At 36.4% G+C, this 17,538-nt stretch overlaps 1 long non-coding RNA gene across 8 annotated transcripts in view; it reads right to left on the bottom strand.

The window, feature by feature from the left end:
* LOC109951008 overlaps window positions 1–17,538 on the bottom strand; it is a 432,683-nt gene that overhangs the window by 97,374 nt on the left and 317,771 nt on the right. The window contains exon 5 of one of the 8 annotated variants that reach the window (XR_005602596.1): window positions 1,611–1,751. The exons of the other annotated variants lie outside the window; for them this stretch is intronic. This is a non-coding gene — a long non-coding RNA (uncharacterized LOC109951008). The remainder of the gene's footprint in view (window positions 1–1,610; window positions 1,752–17,538) is intronic. 8 annotated transcript variants of the gene reach the window in all.

A 17,538-nucleotide genomic window follows, 5' to 3' on the forward strand; every position in this document is an offset into this window, starting at 1 on the left:
TATTTTAAGAGATGGTTTAAAAGAAATACAAAGACCACACGACACCAACATAGATGCAGCTGAACAAAATTATAGTGGAAATCTTGTATATTAACAGGAATATAGCAGATAAGATATCTCTTAATACCAGTGACAAGTCTGTTGAATTAATGTAATAATTTAAGGGGAAAGGGGCACTAAAAATTAAGGAGGAATAACCCACAGAGCAAGTCAGGTCTCTCAGAATCCTGTCCATAAGGTAAAATCACAGACTGATATTCATTTTCCATTTCAGTGCATGCTATAGTCAACACCTTAGCAAAATTTAGAGAATGATGCCTTTTCAAAGAGGCAAGGAATTGCCAAATCCCACTCCTGAATCTTGCTATTCCTTATAATGACTCATCATGGACCCAGGACTGAAATACAAGTTCCAAAACCCACTTCTCCTGCAGAAATACTATACAGAAACTCTCTCCCTTTCTTCCATTTATCCTATGGAAGTTCCTGCAAATTGCATTTGCAAATCTCAGCTGTGGCTAATATGCAGCAGTCAGAGGGGAAACTCATGTGGTGTGATCGTTCCAAAACGTACCAAACTATATGCCATGACAACTATTTGGGTTCCATCCATAACCCAATTAAAAATGTAGGTCAAAACCCACCCATATAATATTTTCTTGCTGCAGATATTGATGAACTTCTGGAAATAACCTGCACAAGCTGCAGAAGCTGAATGTGGCAGCTATGCATTCTCTTTACAAATTGCATCTCTGTGATCAAATCCTGAGGGCAGACAGACCTGGATAACCCTGCAGCAATGAGAAAACTTCACACTCACCTACACACCAAGTGGTACTTGCAGCTGGGCTGCCCTGGGGCCAGTGGAGCCCAGCCCAGTGCACTCTGTAAGCTGTGCACAGGGCAGGGGTTCTGTCTCTGATCCCACAGCTATGTATCTCAGCTAACTCTCCTGGGACCCCCATCTGGAGCACTTCCTTCATCCTCTCACTCATTACACCTAAAAGTCAAGACCAGTAAAAAGTTGAAGAGTTCATGTCAACTGCCACCAGTTTCTTTTCTGTCCCCAGTAATGAACAACATTTGTTTTTCCTGATGTGATAGTGAATGGCTCTCTGATGTTTTCTTGTTCTTCACAAATCTCTGGCCCTCTTTTCTCATCACTAGATATCAGCTCCTACTTCCAGCTACTCCATCAGCACATCTGTGTGAACTGATGTTTCAAGCAACACTCAGCATCTTCCATTTCAGACCCTTTCTGTACACACTACAGACCCTCTGCAACAGAGGAGTTTTATGGTTTCATACAAAGTGTGTATTTGACTGATTTTTTTCTTAATGGTAGGAAAATATTTTTTAAAATAAAAGCATTTTCCTGAAATTACTATGCAAATATGGGCTACCAACTGATAGACTTGTTTAATGAGAAACTCCTGAACCTAATTGATATGGTGGCAGAAGGGATGCATGTTTTTAAAAGCTAGTTGAATCAGGGGATAATTTAGGTTTGAAGGAACACAAAATGTTATTTAGGCCAGGTCTTGTTCAAAACAGAGGATATTTGTCACAGCTTTGTCCTGACAAGTTTTAAATACCTCCAAGTTACTGACCTTGTTCCTTTGACATCCATCTCCAAAGTCTGCAGAAGGCTCATTTGCTCAAGAGCTCTTCACAATGACAGACACCTCCAATAATTCCAGTCCTGCCTGTGGTGCCAACGGAGCAGCTCCATCTGTTATGGCTCGGCCCTTCTGATGCAGCCGAAAACCAGAATAAATCTTACTAAATGCAGAATAAATATCTTTTGCACATAAGAAGAAAAAGTTTTGAGATGCTCCCCTAATGAAATCTGCATTAATTACGAAATTAACCCGAGGCTCTCAGCCTCATTCACACCTTGCTATGCTTTCACTTTCTCCTAATCTACACTGCTGAACAGAAAACAGAAACAAACCTTTAATCAATAAAACCATGAACTTTGCCTTCACTGCAGGCATGCATAGGAAGAATTCAGATCTATCTTTCAATAAATCAATGTGACTCCACTTGGACAAAATTCTTATATCATCACAATTGAATACATAATATTGGTGACTTTAAAAGACCCATATTATTCCAATATTCATATTTTCCCTATATAAGAAAAAAAGTAAGAAAAAATTTGGTCTATTATATCAGTAGAGAAATATTTTCAGTTCAGCTTTCAGATCTGCAGATAGCTTTTCTGACGTTACTGAAGTGTATGTCTACAATAGCATTTTGGACACTACAGATATCATTTCTAAGAAAGGAATCAAAACTGCTCAGCTTGTCATATTTTAATACTTTTGGGGTATATTAATCTGACTGATAGCACTGTGAAATAGATGTTTTTTTCTTAGCAGGAATAGACCATTTGTATATATTTATGATTGGCTCCATTCCAAAGCTGCTAAGGTTTTATGTTTCCTCAGTTACTGCCATAGTTATGGTTTATAGGTCTGTTTGGTGAAACTTAGGGAAATACTCTTTCCATATTGTGACTGTTGCTGAAATGCCAAGAAACGTAGAAATTGCTACTCCCATTCATCATCATAAAACTGATATGCCCTGAACCACTTGATATTGTACAGGATGTGACTTCAGTGCTAGCAAAGTGCTTAAAAATGCATTTGATACAGCATTGGCAAGTTGCTGACCAAACACTGACCAAACCCTCTTTGGTGTTTACACCCCAAACAGCATGAAAAAGTACAATGAGAGGATTATATGGGAGGGGAGGAGGAGATACATGCTTGGATAATAAAGGTGAAAGAATCAGTGGGTGAAGAGGAAGAAAAATAAAGACCACTTAAAAACCATTCAAAGAAAATGAGATGATGATGCAAAGAGCAGCACTTTCGTGTAGATATGGGAAAAAACAGGGACATACAGATAAGATCAATAAAGCACTGGAAGCAGAGACTACGTGGTGAAAGAATAATGTAATCAAGGAAAATATTCAACCAAACAAGTGATCAGTCTGAAGGAATAGATACAGAAAAGCATTCTGTTTAGCAATCTGTGAAATGGGATTTGATAAAGCACATGTAAGGAGAAGTTCATGGAAATGCAGTAATAAAATGAAAGGTTTCTTTTAGTATTGTCTTTATTTTTTGTTTAGCAGGCAGAAAGAATTGTATTTTTGAGCTGTTTTGTGGTCAGAGTGAATCCACATGCTGATGATAGCGTGCAGAGGAGTGTACAAGTTTCTTCAAATTTTAGTGAATAAAATATGGAGCAAACCTCCATTGCTAAATGGCTGAAAAGAAGAAAATGTGTAGATAAATCACACCTCTCACCAGTAATATGAACTGGAAGAGAACTCAAATTCCATTTTGCAGGAAAAAAAAAAGAAAATCTTTTATAAATAATGTAAAGAAAAGGATGGGAATCAAGCAAGATTGGGCTTTTAAAATATAATAAAGAATTTCAATTTGTGGATTTCAGTGCTCATAATAGCAAATTTCCTAATAATGTTGGCAGGTGTTGTTTACTACTAGAATCAATACACTTTGTGAGAATTGCAAATGCAAATCTCAAACTCAAGTGTGCTATACAGTGGATCTTTCCTCTAGCACACACTGCACATCTGAGGTTGGAACTTTCTTTTAACTAGTTTAATTACTCAGGCATGGAAAACATTGTGCGTGATAACTTCGTATCTTGAGGATCTACGTGTTTTATCACTTAAGGACATCAGGACTTGTGCTAACTTTCATAATTTCTTTTTAATTAGTAAAACATCATTCTGTGCTTAGAGAGAAAAAAATTAAGTGGCTTTTAGGGGAAAGTAATGAAAGAATATATTTGGCTGAACTCGGAAACATACACTGAGCTACTGAGCTATGTGATGATTTCATGTTAAGCAAAACTTACAGCACATCTGGAATTAGATTTCTTAATTATATGATGGTTATTAAAGTTGTAATAGCCAATACTGCGTGCTTGCAAGCAGAGATAAAAAGATCCAAGTTTAATACTATTATCAACATAAAGGAAAACAACCATTATGCTCACTCTTTTTCCTGGAAAGGATAAGATGAATCATGGATATAGAGGTCTCATACCATTTAAACCACTGTTCTCAGATAGGTTCTATCCTACAAAATCCAATTTCTACAGCCCTTTATACATCTTTATTCATAGTTCATATACTCTACAATCCAGTCTGAAAGATTCTTTATTGAATAAATTTCCACTTATACCATTCATATATAACATTATCATTATAGTCTCAATGTTGTCAAGCATTAATTTTACAGATAAGTTTATTTTAAACAAAATCTGACATTACTAACACCACTAAAGAGGTTATATATTCAAATGCTATTTCCTGAAATGACACACTTGTCAAGCCAAAAGTAGCACACCATAAAATTAATTATTCTTCTTACACTGAAAAACAGGAAAAAAAGACAAAACTAGGGAGTGACAGCAGCACTACATTCCTATAGGCTAATGTAAATAAGCTCATATTCTATCATCCTCCCCCTGTGACTGACTAGAAAAGAAATTAAGATTAATTATTCACAAAAAGTAAGGAGCTATTACTTTCTTAAGAGGATCTCATCAGCAAAATTTTATGTGCCTGTAATATTTTTGGATTTGTTCCATCTAGAGCACAATTATCTTTATGGTTACTTTATGGTTACCTGGGAACAACCCAGGCTGCTGGATGTGCTGCTGGTGTAGGGCAAATGACCCATTTCTCAGTGCTCTGCCTGAAGCTACAACGAAATCTGGAACCACCTCCCTTCTGCTTACTAGATCCATTTTGCTGCTTGTGCTATCTCCTTTTTTTTTTTTTTGAGGATAAATTTCAGATGGAAAGGAAATGAATTCCCACTGCATTATTGCATTTGTCATTCTAGCATGTATTAAAAATTTGCAATAAATATTGTAAGGAGGTAAATGAAATATTGATACAGAAACCAATCTATATCATAAATCTTAGATTGCTTTTTTTAAATATTATTGTTCTGTGAATGCAGTCAGTGATATTTCTCAGTTCATCAGAGAAACTGCTCTTTGAAATGTAAATGACACTGCAGGGACTGAATATCTTGCTGACAACTATTTTTCTATAATATATCTTGGACATAACGTTTAAAAAACACTAAAATATGGAATGCTGTGTAGATCACCACTTGGTTTACATGACATTTTACATTACACAGAGGTGTTAGATTTTAAAAGGCTGACAAAATATAAATAGGAGTAACATAGAGTTTAAATAGAATTGTTTTATATGAGCAATAGAATTTATAATTTGTAAAGCAAGAAACAATAGCATTTGCAAAATACACTGATGCACACTCCCCATTCTCTTGGTTATCTGGCTTCATTTGCTTTTTGTCAGGCAATACGAAAAAAGTTATGACAAAACCTCAAATAAATAAACAATGTGTATCATAGATACCCTTTGGGCAGGCAATACCCACTGGGAGGCTGTGTTACAGGGTTTTAATTACTACTATCATTCTCTGCTCCTTTGGAGTATGGTAGTGGTCTTTGAGATGCTTGGACCAAGAGCAGAGAGAGAAATCGTGAGAGAAGTGTGCAGCAGAGATCATAAAGAGTGTTTGACTTGAGATTAGCTCATTTCATGCACTAAGAAAATAGAACTTCTTCTTGGATTTTAGTCTAGCTTTAATACTTTTGATTAATTTGGCACTGATGGTTTTTGAAAGTGGATGTTCTCCCTTGTGCTATACTTTTGTCCCATTAAAATAGTCCTTTACAGAACTGATGATTATGTTAAGTTCTGTCTTTATGTCTTCTTTTAGCAGAACATCTGAGGCAATTACTGTCTAAAGGCATGATAATCTAAAAGGTCTTTTTCTATTTCAGACATCTCAACTGGTTTTATTTTGTTTAGTCATTATGCCTTCCATTCCTAGAGAATGGGAGCTACTATAAAATTGGCAGCTCCAATGCCAACTTTATACAAAGCTTTCTTTTCTCTCTTGCTTCTGCTATAACTGAATGTGGTTTTGATGAGAACGGTATTTCCACAAACACTGCCTATCAGAAAGCTGCATGTGCATAATAGAATTGCTTGAATTACTATTGCAGGACTTAAATTTTATACAGTCAAGGACCATTTTAATTTCAGTCTTTCAGCTGTTTGGTATTTTTTCTTAAGCAACAACGATAACCTCCCTATAGAGATTGTACTACAGGACAGCCAAAGCTCTATTTTTGCAGAATCTGTAAATGTATTTCTTGGTCTCCTGCCAGCAAATGAATCAAATAGTGTTAAAGCTTACTCAAGTCATTTGATAGACACACATGGCTGCAGTGGGTTTTCAAGCAGGATACAAATGTTTACTTTAGTCTTCAGCTCATCTTGTGTATTCTCCCCTCTGCCTTCTTGATTCCATTTCCTTCTTGTTTCTGTGTCTCTCTGTTCCCTCCTGACATCTGTCATTAAAATAATTACACATAGACACTTTTTTTTTCCCCTGTAAGCCTTCTATTGCTATTTCTGTACTGGGAAGAGTGAGAAGAGTTTAGGAACCAAAGAAAGGTTCTTCCAGAGGATTGGTTCATACTTCAGTGGGATACTGGGCAACACGTGCCTTACATAAGAGAGACCTTGGTGATAGCACAAGTACTTCAGGATTCTAAATATTTCCAGTAGTATCAAGAACAGCATCATGACAGAGATTTAGAGAGTAATCCTGGCTTTACATGGTTCCAGCTTTTTTAGGTAAGAATATGTAACTGAGGAAGTCTATTTCCACACAAAATTTTTTGCAGCTTTGAATAGTTCAAGATCTCTAGTAAAATTCCCCCAACACACACCCCCCCCCCCCCCACTGCCTACTTGGTGCCTATTTCTCTGTAGCTTGGTTTTCTTTTGTAAGACACATCGGAAATGTGTCTGACTGAAAATAACAAAGTACTTAGTCTTTTATCTGTATTCCCTCTGTCACTTTTCATTACAGAATTCCTTCATTTTAGGATAAAAGGGAGCTGCTTGAAACAGCTGAGGTTAGTTTATAGCATTGTTCTGTTGCTTTTGTCTGCTGCCTGTCTCGTCCTAGGAACTGAACCCATTCATCCTCTCTACATCTATGGGCAAGTTCGAGGTTTCTGCTTTCAGAAGAACCCTGGCGTGTTCCAAATCCACAGAACTTCTGCACAGATACATGTGAAGTGAAAGTCAGTAAAGTGCTCAACAGCAGCTGCAATTTCCTGAGAATCCTTTGCCCAAGGCAATCGTTTGTGGAAGGGTGGACTACATGTGATTTTCTGATAAATAAAAATCTATGTCAATGTCTTGGTACTGCAATTGAAATATTTTCTTTTTGCTAGAGATGACACCCTGTGGTTCTGATTATTCCCTTGTTTCTCTTGCCATTTGTAAATGGGACAGCAATGGTAATGTGGAAAAGCAAAGGTAATGTGGAAAGTTCCCATTACTTAAATCCTAACAGTTAACAAGGCTGGAAATGGGATTTTCTTATTAAAAAAAAAAACCAAACAGCCTCCTGAAAATGAAATCATTTCCCAAAAATGTTTTTATCCATTTTTTTTCCAGTGTGAACTTCCTGATGGAAAATAAAATGAGGCAATATTCTAGAAGGGCAGATCTAATTGATGCAGGTCATAAAGGATATCTCCTTTATATTGATTATGTAAGTTGGGGACATTTCTATAAATAATATTGGTTTTATCAAAATATTTTCTGCGACAGAAAAAATATTTAAATATTTTAATTTCAAAAATTTTGTTAAATCAAAAGAACAAAGAAAAATCACACAAGAAAAAAATGGTCAATTTAAAATTATATCAACACAGAAAAAAATCAGGGTTTTTTTTTTAATTTATGACTCACAGATTGGTCCTCTAAATTGTTTTAGTACTCATAGTAAGAATTACACAGGAGGAGAAAAATAACCCAGCCCTTCGGTCCTATACCTCCTGGTGCAAGCAATCTAAATTTTTTTGATAATCGAACTTTTTTCATGTAGCAACTTTAAAAGGACTTTATTAAATGAGATTGTTTCATGCTTCTTTCTTTGATTTTTATCTGAAAGCTGGCCTTGAAAACTAGCAACAGGTGTCAGCATTTCTGATATAGTGCCATGGTCTGCATCTAGAAATTCTGTGAAGATTGCATGAAGCTGGGAGGACATCCTTCCACAATAAAATGCAAAGGAAGAGTATATTACAATTTTCCAGATGAAAGAATATATTTGACACCAAGGAAATGTACTCCTTGATGCTCATTATGAATGACATTTTTAAAATTCAGATGAAAATAATGTGGCTTTTACATAATATTGATCATGAGAGCAAGAAACTTCTGACTGAAGCAGAAGTGGAAGGGCAGAAAGAGGATTTCCAACATGATAATGGATTCTTGTTCTCCTCAGGTGCTGGAGGTGCAAAATCCTAGTCCCGCAAAAGTCAGTGAAGGAAAAAACTCCCAATTATTTCAATGGAATTTAGATTTAACTGAAGGAATTTCTGCTCTGTGGCTTCTTATATGTGTTAATGTATTAGGACCTAAGAAAAGCTAGGAAAAAATAATTGATTGAAAATTGTATCCAGAGAATGGTCTTGCATTTCATTTTATCTCCAGCATGCTGAATAAAAAACAGGGGAAAAAATTACAAGGCACAGGGAAATTCTCAATTTTCAGCTATGCTGTTTCTTAAAAATTTCCAAAACTTTAAACCATGAGGAAGACAGGAAGACTGTAGCTAAACTGCCCTTTCATGTGCTGAACCAACCCAAATCGAACTGCTTTGTTGAAATCAAGAGTGGGTTTTTTGTTGTTGTTGTCTGTGCACCAGCATGACACTGATCTGCCACTCGCTCAGATGCTGACAGCCTTAATTTTCACTTAGGGCAGGCTGGGAAACTGTGGCTTTCCTCCAAAGCATCGGACACTGGGACAAGGGCAGTTTGGTCAAATATCTTCACATTCATGATAAAACAAACACATGAACCAACAAATCAGAACACAGGTGAAGTGGCTTACTGTTCAGTGACAAAAGGAACAAGCATCTTATTTTATAAAATAAGGACATATCTATTTTCCAATGTTTTTCATAGGGGGAAAAAAGCCAGTAATTAAAAGCTCAGGGAAAACCATTCGGTGTTACAGCACCAAGGTTTCTTTGATTTTCTATTTCACTGAAGATACAGATTTTTGGTCTTCTGGATGGATGGAGAAGGGAAAAACTGAGAATAGGAGTATTTCCAGTGAAAAGAAATGTTTAATTATCTCTTCAGACCAAAAAATTTACCCATATTATGCTATTCTTCAAGATTTACTTGTGTCAGTAAAATATGAGTGGATAACAGTGAGAAGTTTGATTCTTTCCCTGTCAGGTAATCCTGGCTAGAAGGGAGGCACACTGCTAACTCAAGAACAAATGAAGAAGTGGATACAATACTCCTGAAGAGGATTGTCCATATGTGGTTGCCTTAAACTGCTTTCAAGAAAGCACCTTTAGTTATTAATTTTTAGATTGGGAGCTCTTTGCAAAGGTCTCATTCTAGAATATAACACTAATCTCTGGTGTCTTTGTGATAGAAACAGCACTGATGGAAGACTGTCTTGGAATTTGAAATTATTTCTGAAGCTGACTATTTTTTTGAAGGAACTGCACTTCACTGAAATTTTTCTACCCTGTAAAAGTTTGATCTTCATGAAACAGATACTGGCCTAAGTCCTACTGAGTTACCTAAATGCAAAGAATCTTGAAATAAATTTAACTGATGATCCCACATTTCAAAGATTTTCAGATGACATGCAATGTAAAGCACAGACGACCTTTATAATTCTGTAAATACCATATAAGTTGACATCTCCACTTATTTGAGTGTGTGTATAGGTGTAAGTATTATACAAAAGCAAAGAGCCCGAAGGGTTCACTTTTCCAGGTGCTGCTCTGAATACACAGACATTAGACATTCAAAAAGTGCCCAGAATTGTGGCTGAGGAAGCAGAGCAAATTAGTATGGGCACACTGGGAGAGAAAGGGCATTTACCCATTGTACTGCAGACCAACAATGCAGGCAAATATAATTTAAATGCGACCATTATTAAAATATGACTACAGCACCAGGATCAGTTCTTAACACTAAGCATATTCCAAACCAGCAAATGCAGAATTCATTTCAACAGAACATTAACAAAATAGTACTATAGAACCCTTTGCAATGCTTTCAATTTGACCATCTAAACAAAATAAAATTCAGATTCATTTTCTATTGCTTTATCTAATCTTAGTTTTATCTGTTATTATTGATGTCATTATAAATGCATATAATGAATACATTAATACTGACACAATATTTCATCTTTTTATTGCAACAGGCAGTGAAAGACACATTGGGCCTTTTCACTGAAGTTGAATATGAATAAAGACTACTACTTCAATATAGAAAGATTAATAAAGATGTAGAATGGTGTCACATACTAAATCCATATTTTACTATTTAATCACACGGCATAAGCTAAGCTGGTTATGGTTGTTCTTGTGTTTTACTATACAGGTATTACCAGGGTAGCTAAAAAGATTTAGAAAAAGCACAGCATTGCTAATTTGGACATAATCATTAACTACTATGGCTTTATTACTATGGTTGAAAAGCCAGACAGTAGCCAGGATTTATCATATTTATTAGGAAGAAGCAGTCGTTTCTCTGCTTTTTTGTTAACGCAGTGGTGCTCAGTCAAACAGCACTTGCTTTTGAAGTAAAATACATCAAATCGCTCTCTGTTTAGAGAGAGATAATATCTGGCAGTTAGTAAAAGACAGACAAAAAGAGTGTAACTCAGCAGAGAGAAAGGACATAGATCAGACCAAGCAGAAAATAAAAGTGGAAGGAGAAAAAAGAAAAGAAAAAGAGAACAAGGAAGAAAATATTGACATAAAAATTATATTTTTGAGGCCTACTTCCACAGACCAGAGAAGTAGAAATATGATTTTATACTTAAAAGATTAGTCTTGTCATCAGTCTGAAAACCCTGAAAGCGTAACTCAAAACATGACTGGATGGAAATTACCCCTACCCTTCGCCTGCCACAGTCCAAAAAGATTTTTAAAGAGGGCAAGAAGCAGCTCTGTGTGTGTGTGACAGATGAAGCCTTTTTGTCTTCTTGCAAAACAGAAAAGCAGCAGCTGCTTTTACAAACACATCATTTGTGAGAGATAGAGTGAACTGCATAATAAGCATATCGAGATCACTGGAATGCTAATTAAACCCCACAACCAAACAGGCATTCCTGACACTGCTGCGGAAATCAATCCACCTGTTGATGAGAAACATTCTTCCTGAAATATATTTCACGTCTTTTGCTTGAATTATGTTAGAAATTGCTTCAACCCTTCTCCTGCAATATAATCTTACCCTTCCCCAATGTGCTCAAACAAATCACACCGCACTGGGCTAGAGGCCACATAATTACAGGTGTGTGGGGTAATCCATTCAGTCTGAAGATTCAGAAGCTGGAAACTCTGTCTTGTTGATATTTTAAAAGGTAAAAGAAGGCTTAAACTCTATGCCGGTCATTTGAACAAGTGAAATCAATATTGCAGGCAGCTGTGGAGGCTTTGTTTTGTTATGCTTTTTGACATAAGTAGATATTACAAACCAAAATATTTTTGCACACACATTCCTCCAGTCAATATGGCTGCAAAGAGGGCCATATCTTGTGGCCATCACTAGAAGTCCTGGCCAAGAACACTTGGGCGATGTAGGAGCTTGGGTGGGTTGGACGGTCGGGACGGACAGAGACGAGAGATCTCTGAAGTCAGATCTTGGGACATGCGGTTTATTGCAAAGGGCGTGGGTACAGGGGCACTGCTTAGAGCTGCCAACTGCAGCTCGGAGCAGGCCCAAGAGAGCAAGAGTGTAAAAGTAAGAGCAAGTAGGTAAGAGTGGAGTAAGAGTGACCGAAGAGGAGGTAAGTAAGAGAGTAAGTGGGTAAGGGAGTAAGTAGAGTGGTAGTGCAGAAGTCCTCGTTACAATACAATAAATCATCTTCTGTACTGAATATTCTAATTGTCACTAACCAATCTAATACAAGATACAAATCCTATAGCATTTACATACAGCCTATAAGAGTTCTTATATTACCATAGAGTGTTACATCTTAACTCCTAAAAACTACTCTTTGGACCCCTTCTGCTGAGCTCGTAGGGTCTGCTCTGACCCTTGGACCTGCCTGCAAGCAGAGGGTATTGTTCAATCAAGAGGGGATTACCTTCAGTTGGCCATACCATTGTTTTCCAGTTGTTCAGTAACTAAGACTTGGTATCTCAAAGGTGGCCTTCATTTCGATATCGCCTGTAGTTTTCATATTCCCAAAATCTTTTGTCAGGCAATCATATTTATAAGACTTTCCTGTTTCATCTTCCCCAACAGGCGAGGCCAAATTTATCCAGCAGTTTTGTAAGGATTGTCTCAGAGACAACTCAGGTCTTCACAGTATTCAACTTTTAAATGAGGAGAGGAATTGGGAGAATTCTAAAGCAAAAAAATTTTAAAGTAGAATAAACATTTATCCATTTGGGTTTCTGCAAAATAACCTAGATAACATATTTAAAAGAAAGAAAAAAAAAAAAAAGGAGGAAAAGATAGAAAATTATGGAGATGATCCAATAACTGAAATATTTTCAGAACTTCCAGAATGTTTAATAAGAGCATGTTGCAATTTACACTGAGATGTGGAAAATTCAATACACTTTACACCTCCCAGAATTCTGGAGCTGCCAGCTCTGAAGGAATGGAGCACATAAATTATGTATTTCCTGTTATTCTTGGTCTGCAGCTGATCTTCTACTGAGCAATGAGAAAGAGTTTTAGAGCCCTAGGAGACAGCTGGTGCTGTCTAGCGTGTTTGACTGATTTTGTGAGCAGAGAATGAAAGGCATAAAAAGCAAAATAAGAATCTAAAACTCAAGATGTATTTTCTCCTGAAAGAAATTTTGGAAGGTTACAAAGCTGTGCAAGATGGCAAGATTAAGAGTAATCTATTCTAAAGAATTGTATTATTTGAAAATGAAAAGTCTCAAGTAGATAGGATAGAAATCCAAACGTGCAGTTTTCTCTGCAAATGAACAGGATCATGTTGTTGGTAACTCATAATACTTTGCATTTCAACATCAGTGCCAGAAAGCTAATGACTGTAAAAGATTTGGATCACTTGAGACTGTGGACCTCAAATGTGATGCCATGTAGGATTCAGCTGCAGTTTTGTCAGGCTGATGTTCAACTGTTCTTCAACACAACCTGCAGGGGATAATGGTTTTCAATACTGGGTAAGTTTACTGGAGCGGGTACTAAACTCATGGGTGGTTCTGCTCTTCTCAAAGAGCTATTCAGACTGCAATTGGTAGGCCCCATTCTTCTTCTCCAACAAGCAGGCCAGTTGGAGGAAAAAAACATTCCTCCAGCTGCTTTTTCATCCCTCTGCAAACCATTTATTCTCTTTGTAGAGTTTCTCTCTTTAAGCAAAATAAACATCCTAAGCCAGAAATAGACACTGGAAGGGCTTACATCTGATGGTTCCTATTTACAAAGACAAGTCACCAATTCACAGTCATGGCAGCATCCAAATACAAAAAATTGGGCTGAAAATGTGCCTTTTCTCACAGGCTCCCTTAATATGACCTGTAAGAAGGCTAGAGATTAATGCTGAATTTTGACTCAATTGTCATTCAGAGAATCTAAAAGGCAGAATTCCAACAGATGAACTTCCCATAAGTACATTTTGAAATGAAATTCCTTTCTCAAAACAATTCCCTTTCTGACCAGCTCATGACTCCTCCAAGTCACCAAGGGAGTAACTTTTATATCCCTAGCCACAGATGTGGAGTACTGATCAAGTCTCTTGGTCCTGACTCTCCTTCTGCAAGGGCAGCAAGCAACTTGCTTTGCAGATCATCTGGCACATTTGGGAAAGGGTTGTTGTGCCAGGAGATTGAACAGAACCTGTGTCAGTATTTCATGTATCAGAAAAACTTTTCAGGTGGTGTGGGTGGGTGGGAGTGTCCCTTTACCCTTCCTTTTCTCAGCCTCTTAAGCAGACTGGCATGGCCTGAGACAGATGATAACAGTGAAGATTCTTGGGTCTGATAAGTAAACCCCTGTCAGATATGAGGGTTCAACACCAATGCATTTTACAAGGACTCAGTAAGACGATACAGAAATTAAACCTCTGCATCCCCTCAACTAACAGGTTTTAAAGATGAAGACATTGTAATTATTCCACCAACAACAGAAGTTCCAGCAAACTCATACAACCGCTATGTGTAACAGTTAATTTGGCAGAAACTCCTCAAAAAATGTCCCAGCTTGAAAAGTAATTTCCAGAACTCCAGAAAATGAGACAGAGACTGCTGCTTCTATTCAGCCCTGAATAGAGCTAAAATGTATAAATCATGGTTCATGAAAGAAATATGGGGAGGAGAATTTCACTGTACCACAGATGTCGAATCCTGGGAAGATAGCCTTCAAAAGTTCCACATATTGCTATCACAGTGAGAAAATTCCAGTGGAAAGCAGTTTCACACTCTTTATAGGCCACTGTAATCAGCCAGAAAATGAATTAGCATAGCCCAGAGGACAAGGTACTATCAAACATGGTCTTGATCCAGTGGAACACTTAATCTTATGCTTAATATTTAGCACCTGAGCTGTTCCATTAAGTCACATATGCACAAATCAAACTTGTCCTGGCACTAAAAATAACTGAAATAATTTCTAGCAAGTTGTCTGTTGTATCCACTGTTTTGTTCTATTCATGTTGCCCAAGACAATACTCATTTTTCAAGCTATCTTAAATTACTTAGCATATACTTGCCTATTTCTGCCACTAGTGCTTGGGCTGAATGCCATTCACAGTTCAGGAAGTCGTTATGAAAATGTTGATCCATCATATAATATTTTAAAATAATGAAGCATACTTTCTTTTCAATGACAAGTAGAGTATAAATTTTAGAATAAAGTTTCTGTTCTGCATATGTTATCAGGTTCAAAATTCTCTAATATCTAGCTGACATTTTCTTTTTCTGAAAAAAAATTCCTTAGTCATTACACATATTTTGAAAAGTGGCATAAAGGAAATCAAAGCATAATAATTTTCTTTTATCTGGGCAGCTATTCAGATGCATTTATTTTATTCAAATACTATTTACAACATTTTTCATATGCTATTAGTTAATATACCAAAAAACAAAACAAATTTCAGAGGCAAATTATGAAAAGAAATGCTCTTTAATATGCAGTACAGTCCCAAAATCAGAAAAACAAAGAAATATTGACAACTGAGCATGAAATAAAACTTAGAAATCTGAAAACAAACTTCAAAGTTTCAATATAGCTAGATAAAATGCCAGTTTGAAATATGAATAGGAGGAAAAATAAGATCAGACAGTCCTAGGACTTGCTTGAGAATCATTGAGCTTTAATCAGTAACTCATATCATCCACAGAAGCTAGACTAATAACTTTCAGATAAAATAGTGTTATAGTACAGAGAGGTCAACCTTCCTCTACATGGAGTTAAGGACATTTTGATTCTACCTAGGGTGATTCAAGTCTTCTGAACAATTTAATCTGGTTGCTCCAAGGGGCAGAGCCTTGACAAGGGGAAGGTAAAATGAGAACAGAAATGACAGAGGGGAAAGGAAGACAAGCCCAAAGAAGCAGGACTGTGGCAGGGTGGGAAGTGAGGAGTGTTCTTGGCACTGATGCACCTGGACAAAATACCAGCTACCACTAATACAGATGATTCCTTATTACATTGCTATACAAAATTCTGTCAGGACACCTATAGGAAATGAATTAAAGCTGCAAAATTATGCTACCAAAATGTCACTATTTGCATTCAAATTCACCTGTTACTTCTAATAGCATAATTTCATATTTAAAATATGCATATTTAGTGTATGTACTAAAATGGTGAATAATACCAATACACATTTTTCCTGTTTACTTTCTATTATTTCATAATCCCCTTCCAAAACTGGCATTTAAAGATCTACATCTTAATGAGATTTCAGATTGCTGATTTCTTCTAAATTGAAGTTCAGAGTTTGCACATATTATGAATTAACTAAAACATTGACCTACATTACCTTATCAGAAAAAAAAACCAAACCACCTAAAATATCTTTATCTAAAATATACAGGGAAAGCCAAACCAGTTCCAGTTGTTGTAATCAATTTCCATTTGCAGTGGGATTACAAAACGTTATTTAAGAGACTGCAGCATACATTCATCCCACAGATGGGAACTAAGGGGCTCTTTCAGCAGAGTACTCAGGGAAATATTTCTCTTCATGCTTGCCAGGTTTGTTAAATGTGGACTTATATGTAAACTCTAATGGTATTATTTCTGACTTCCCAGTCTCATATTCCCATAGAAGGCAGCAAGAAGACAAAAATAAATTCTTTCAGATTAATAAAAATTGTATCAAAATGAATATAGCCCTTGTCTTACAGGTTTGCTATGCATATACTTGATCTAACTGAAAAGAGTTTTTGACATTAAAAAGCCCCTCATCTTCTAATGAATTTTGTATTAATTCCTTTCTTTAAGTAATTCACACTAAAGCCTTTAGAACTATGAATATTAGAAAAGATGTATAGTTTTAAAAAAATATGAGGTAAAGAGATGAAGTTATCACAAATATCTTATATTGGGTTTTTTTGCAACAGACAATAAGATGTTTCTGGATACACACACTTGTGTTACTGCTTTAAAAAATTAATAAAAGACATATTTGCATGCTAAGAAAAAGACTATTTCTCCCTCCTCTCATAAAAGTTCGCAGTTCATCTCACTTTTAACAAGTAAATGGTGAAATAATTTTTTGCTGATAGCGATACTGTCACTGCTGTTTGCATTGCTAGTTTGCAGATTGAGTGACCAACAACATTTACCATCTCTTTTAGCAAAAAAGCAATGAGTTCCATTTTTATGCTGTTTCTCTCTCAGGGTTCATTCCTTAGGCCACTCCAGCATCCCCAATATACACCACAGAGACTCAGAAAAGCCAACCTACATCTGAATACTCTGAAGATTTCTGTATTTTTAAGCATTCACTCATAAAATGCATTGGAATCGCCTTCACAACTCATCATTTTGATAACTGTAGTCAAGTGGAGACATTAAGTTGCTTTTTTCAAAACCAGAACACTTTGGCAGCCCACTCCAGACAATCAGTAAAGGAATTAACATTGGAGGGCTCACAAATGAGATCTTATTGTACTATGCACTGCAGACCTATCAACCTTATCTAAAAAACACATCTGAAAGAAGAATTTATAGAAGAAAAGAAAAATCTGAATATACAGGAAACCAAGTCAGAATGCACATCACCTAATAATTTCAAATATATTTTACTGCAAACAAATGTGACAGCAGTGCACCTGCACTGGTACCAAGCATGAGAAATGCTCACTCTCAATTGCTGACACAAAAAGTCCCCTTGCCCCAGTTCCAGACCAGTATTTTTGCTAAGGGTATCTACAGTATCTTACT

The sequence above is a fragment of the Corvus cornix genome, chromosome 9, assembly GCF_000738735.6.
Source record: "Corvus cornix cornix isolate S_Up_H32 chromosome 9, ASM73873v5, whole genome shotgun sequence".
Lineage (NCBI taxonomy): Eukaryota > Metazoa > Chordata > Aves > Passeriformes > Corvidae > Corvus > Corvus cornix.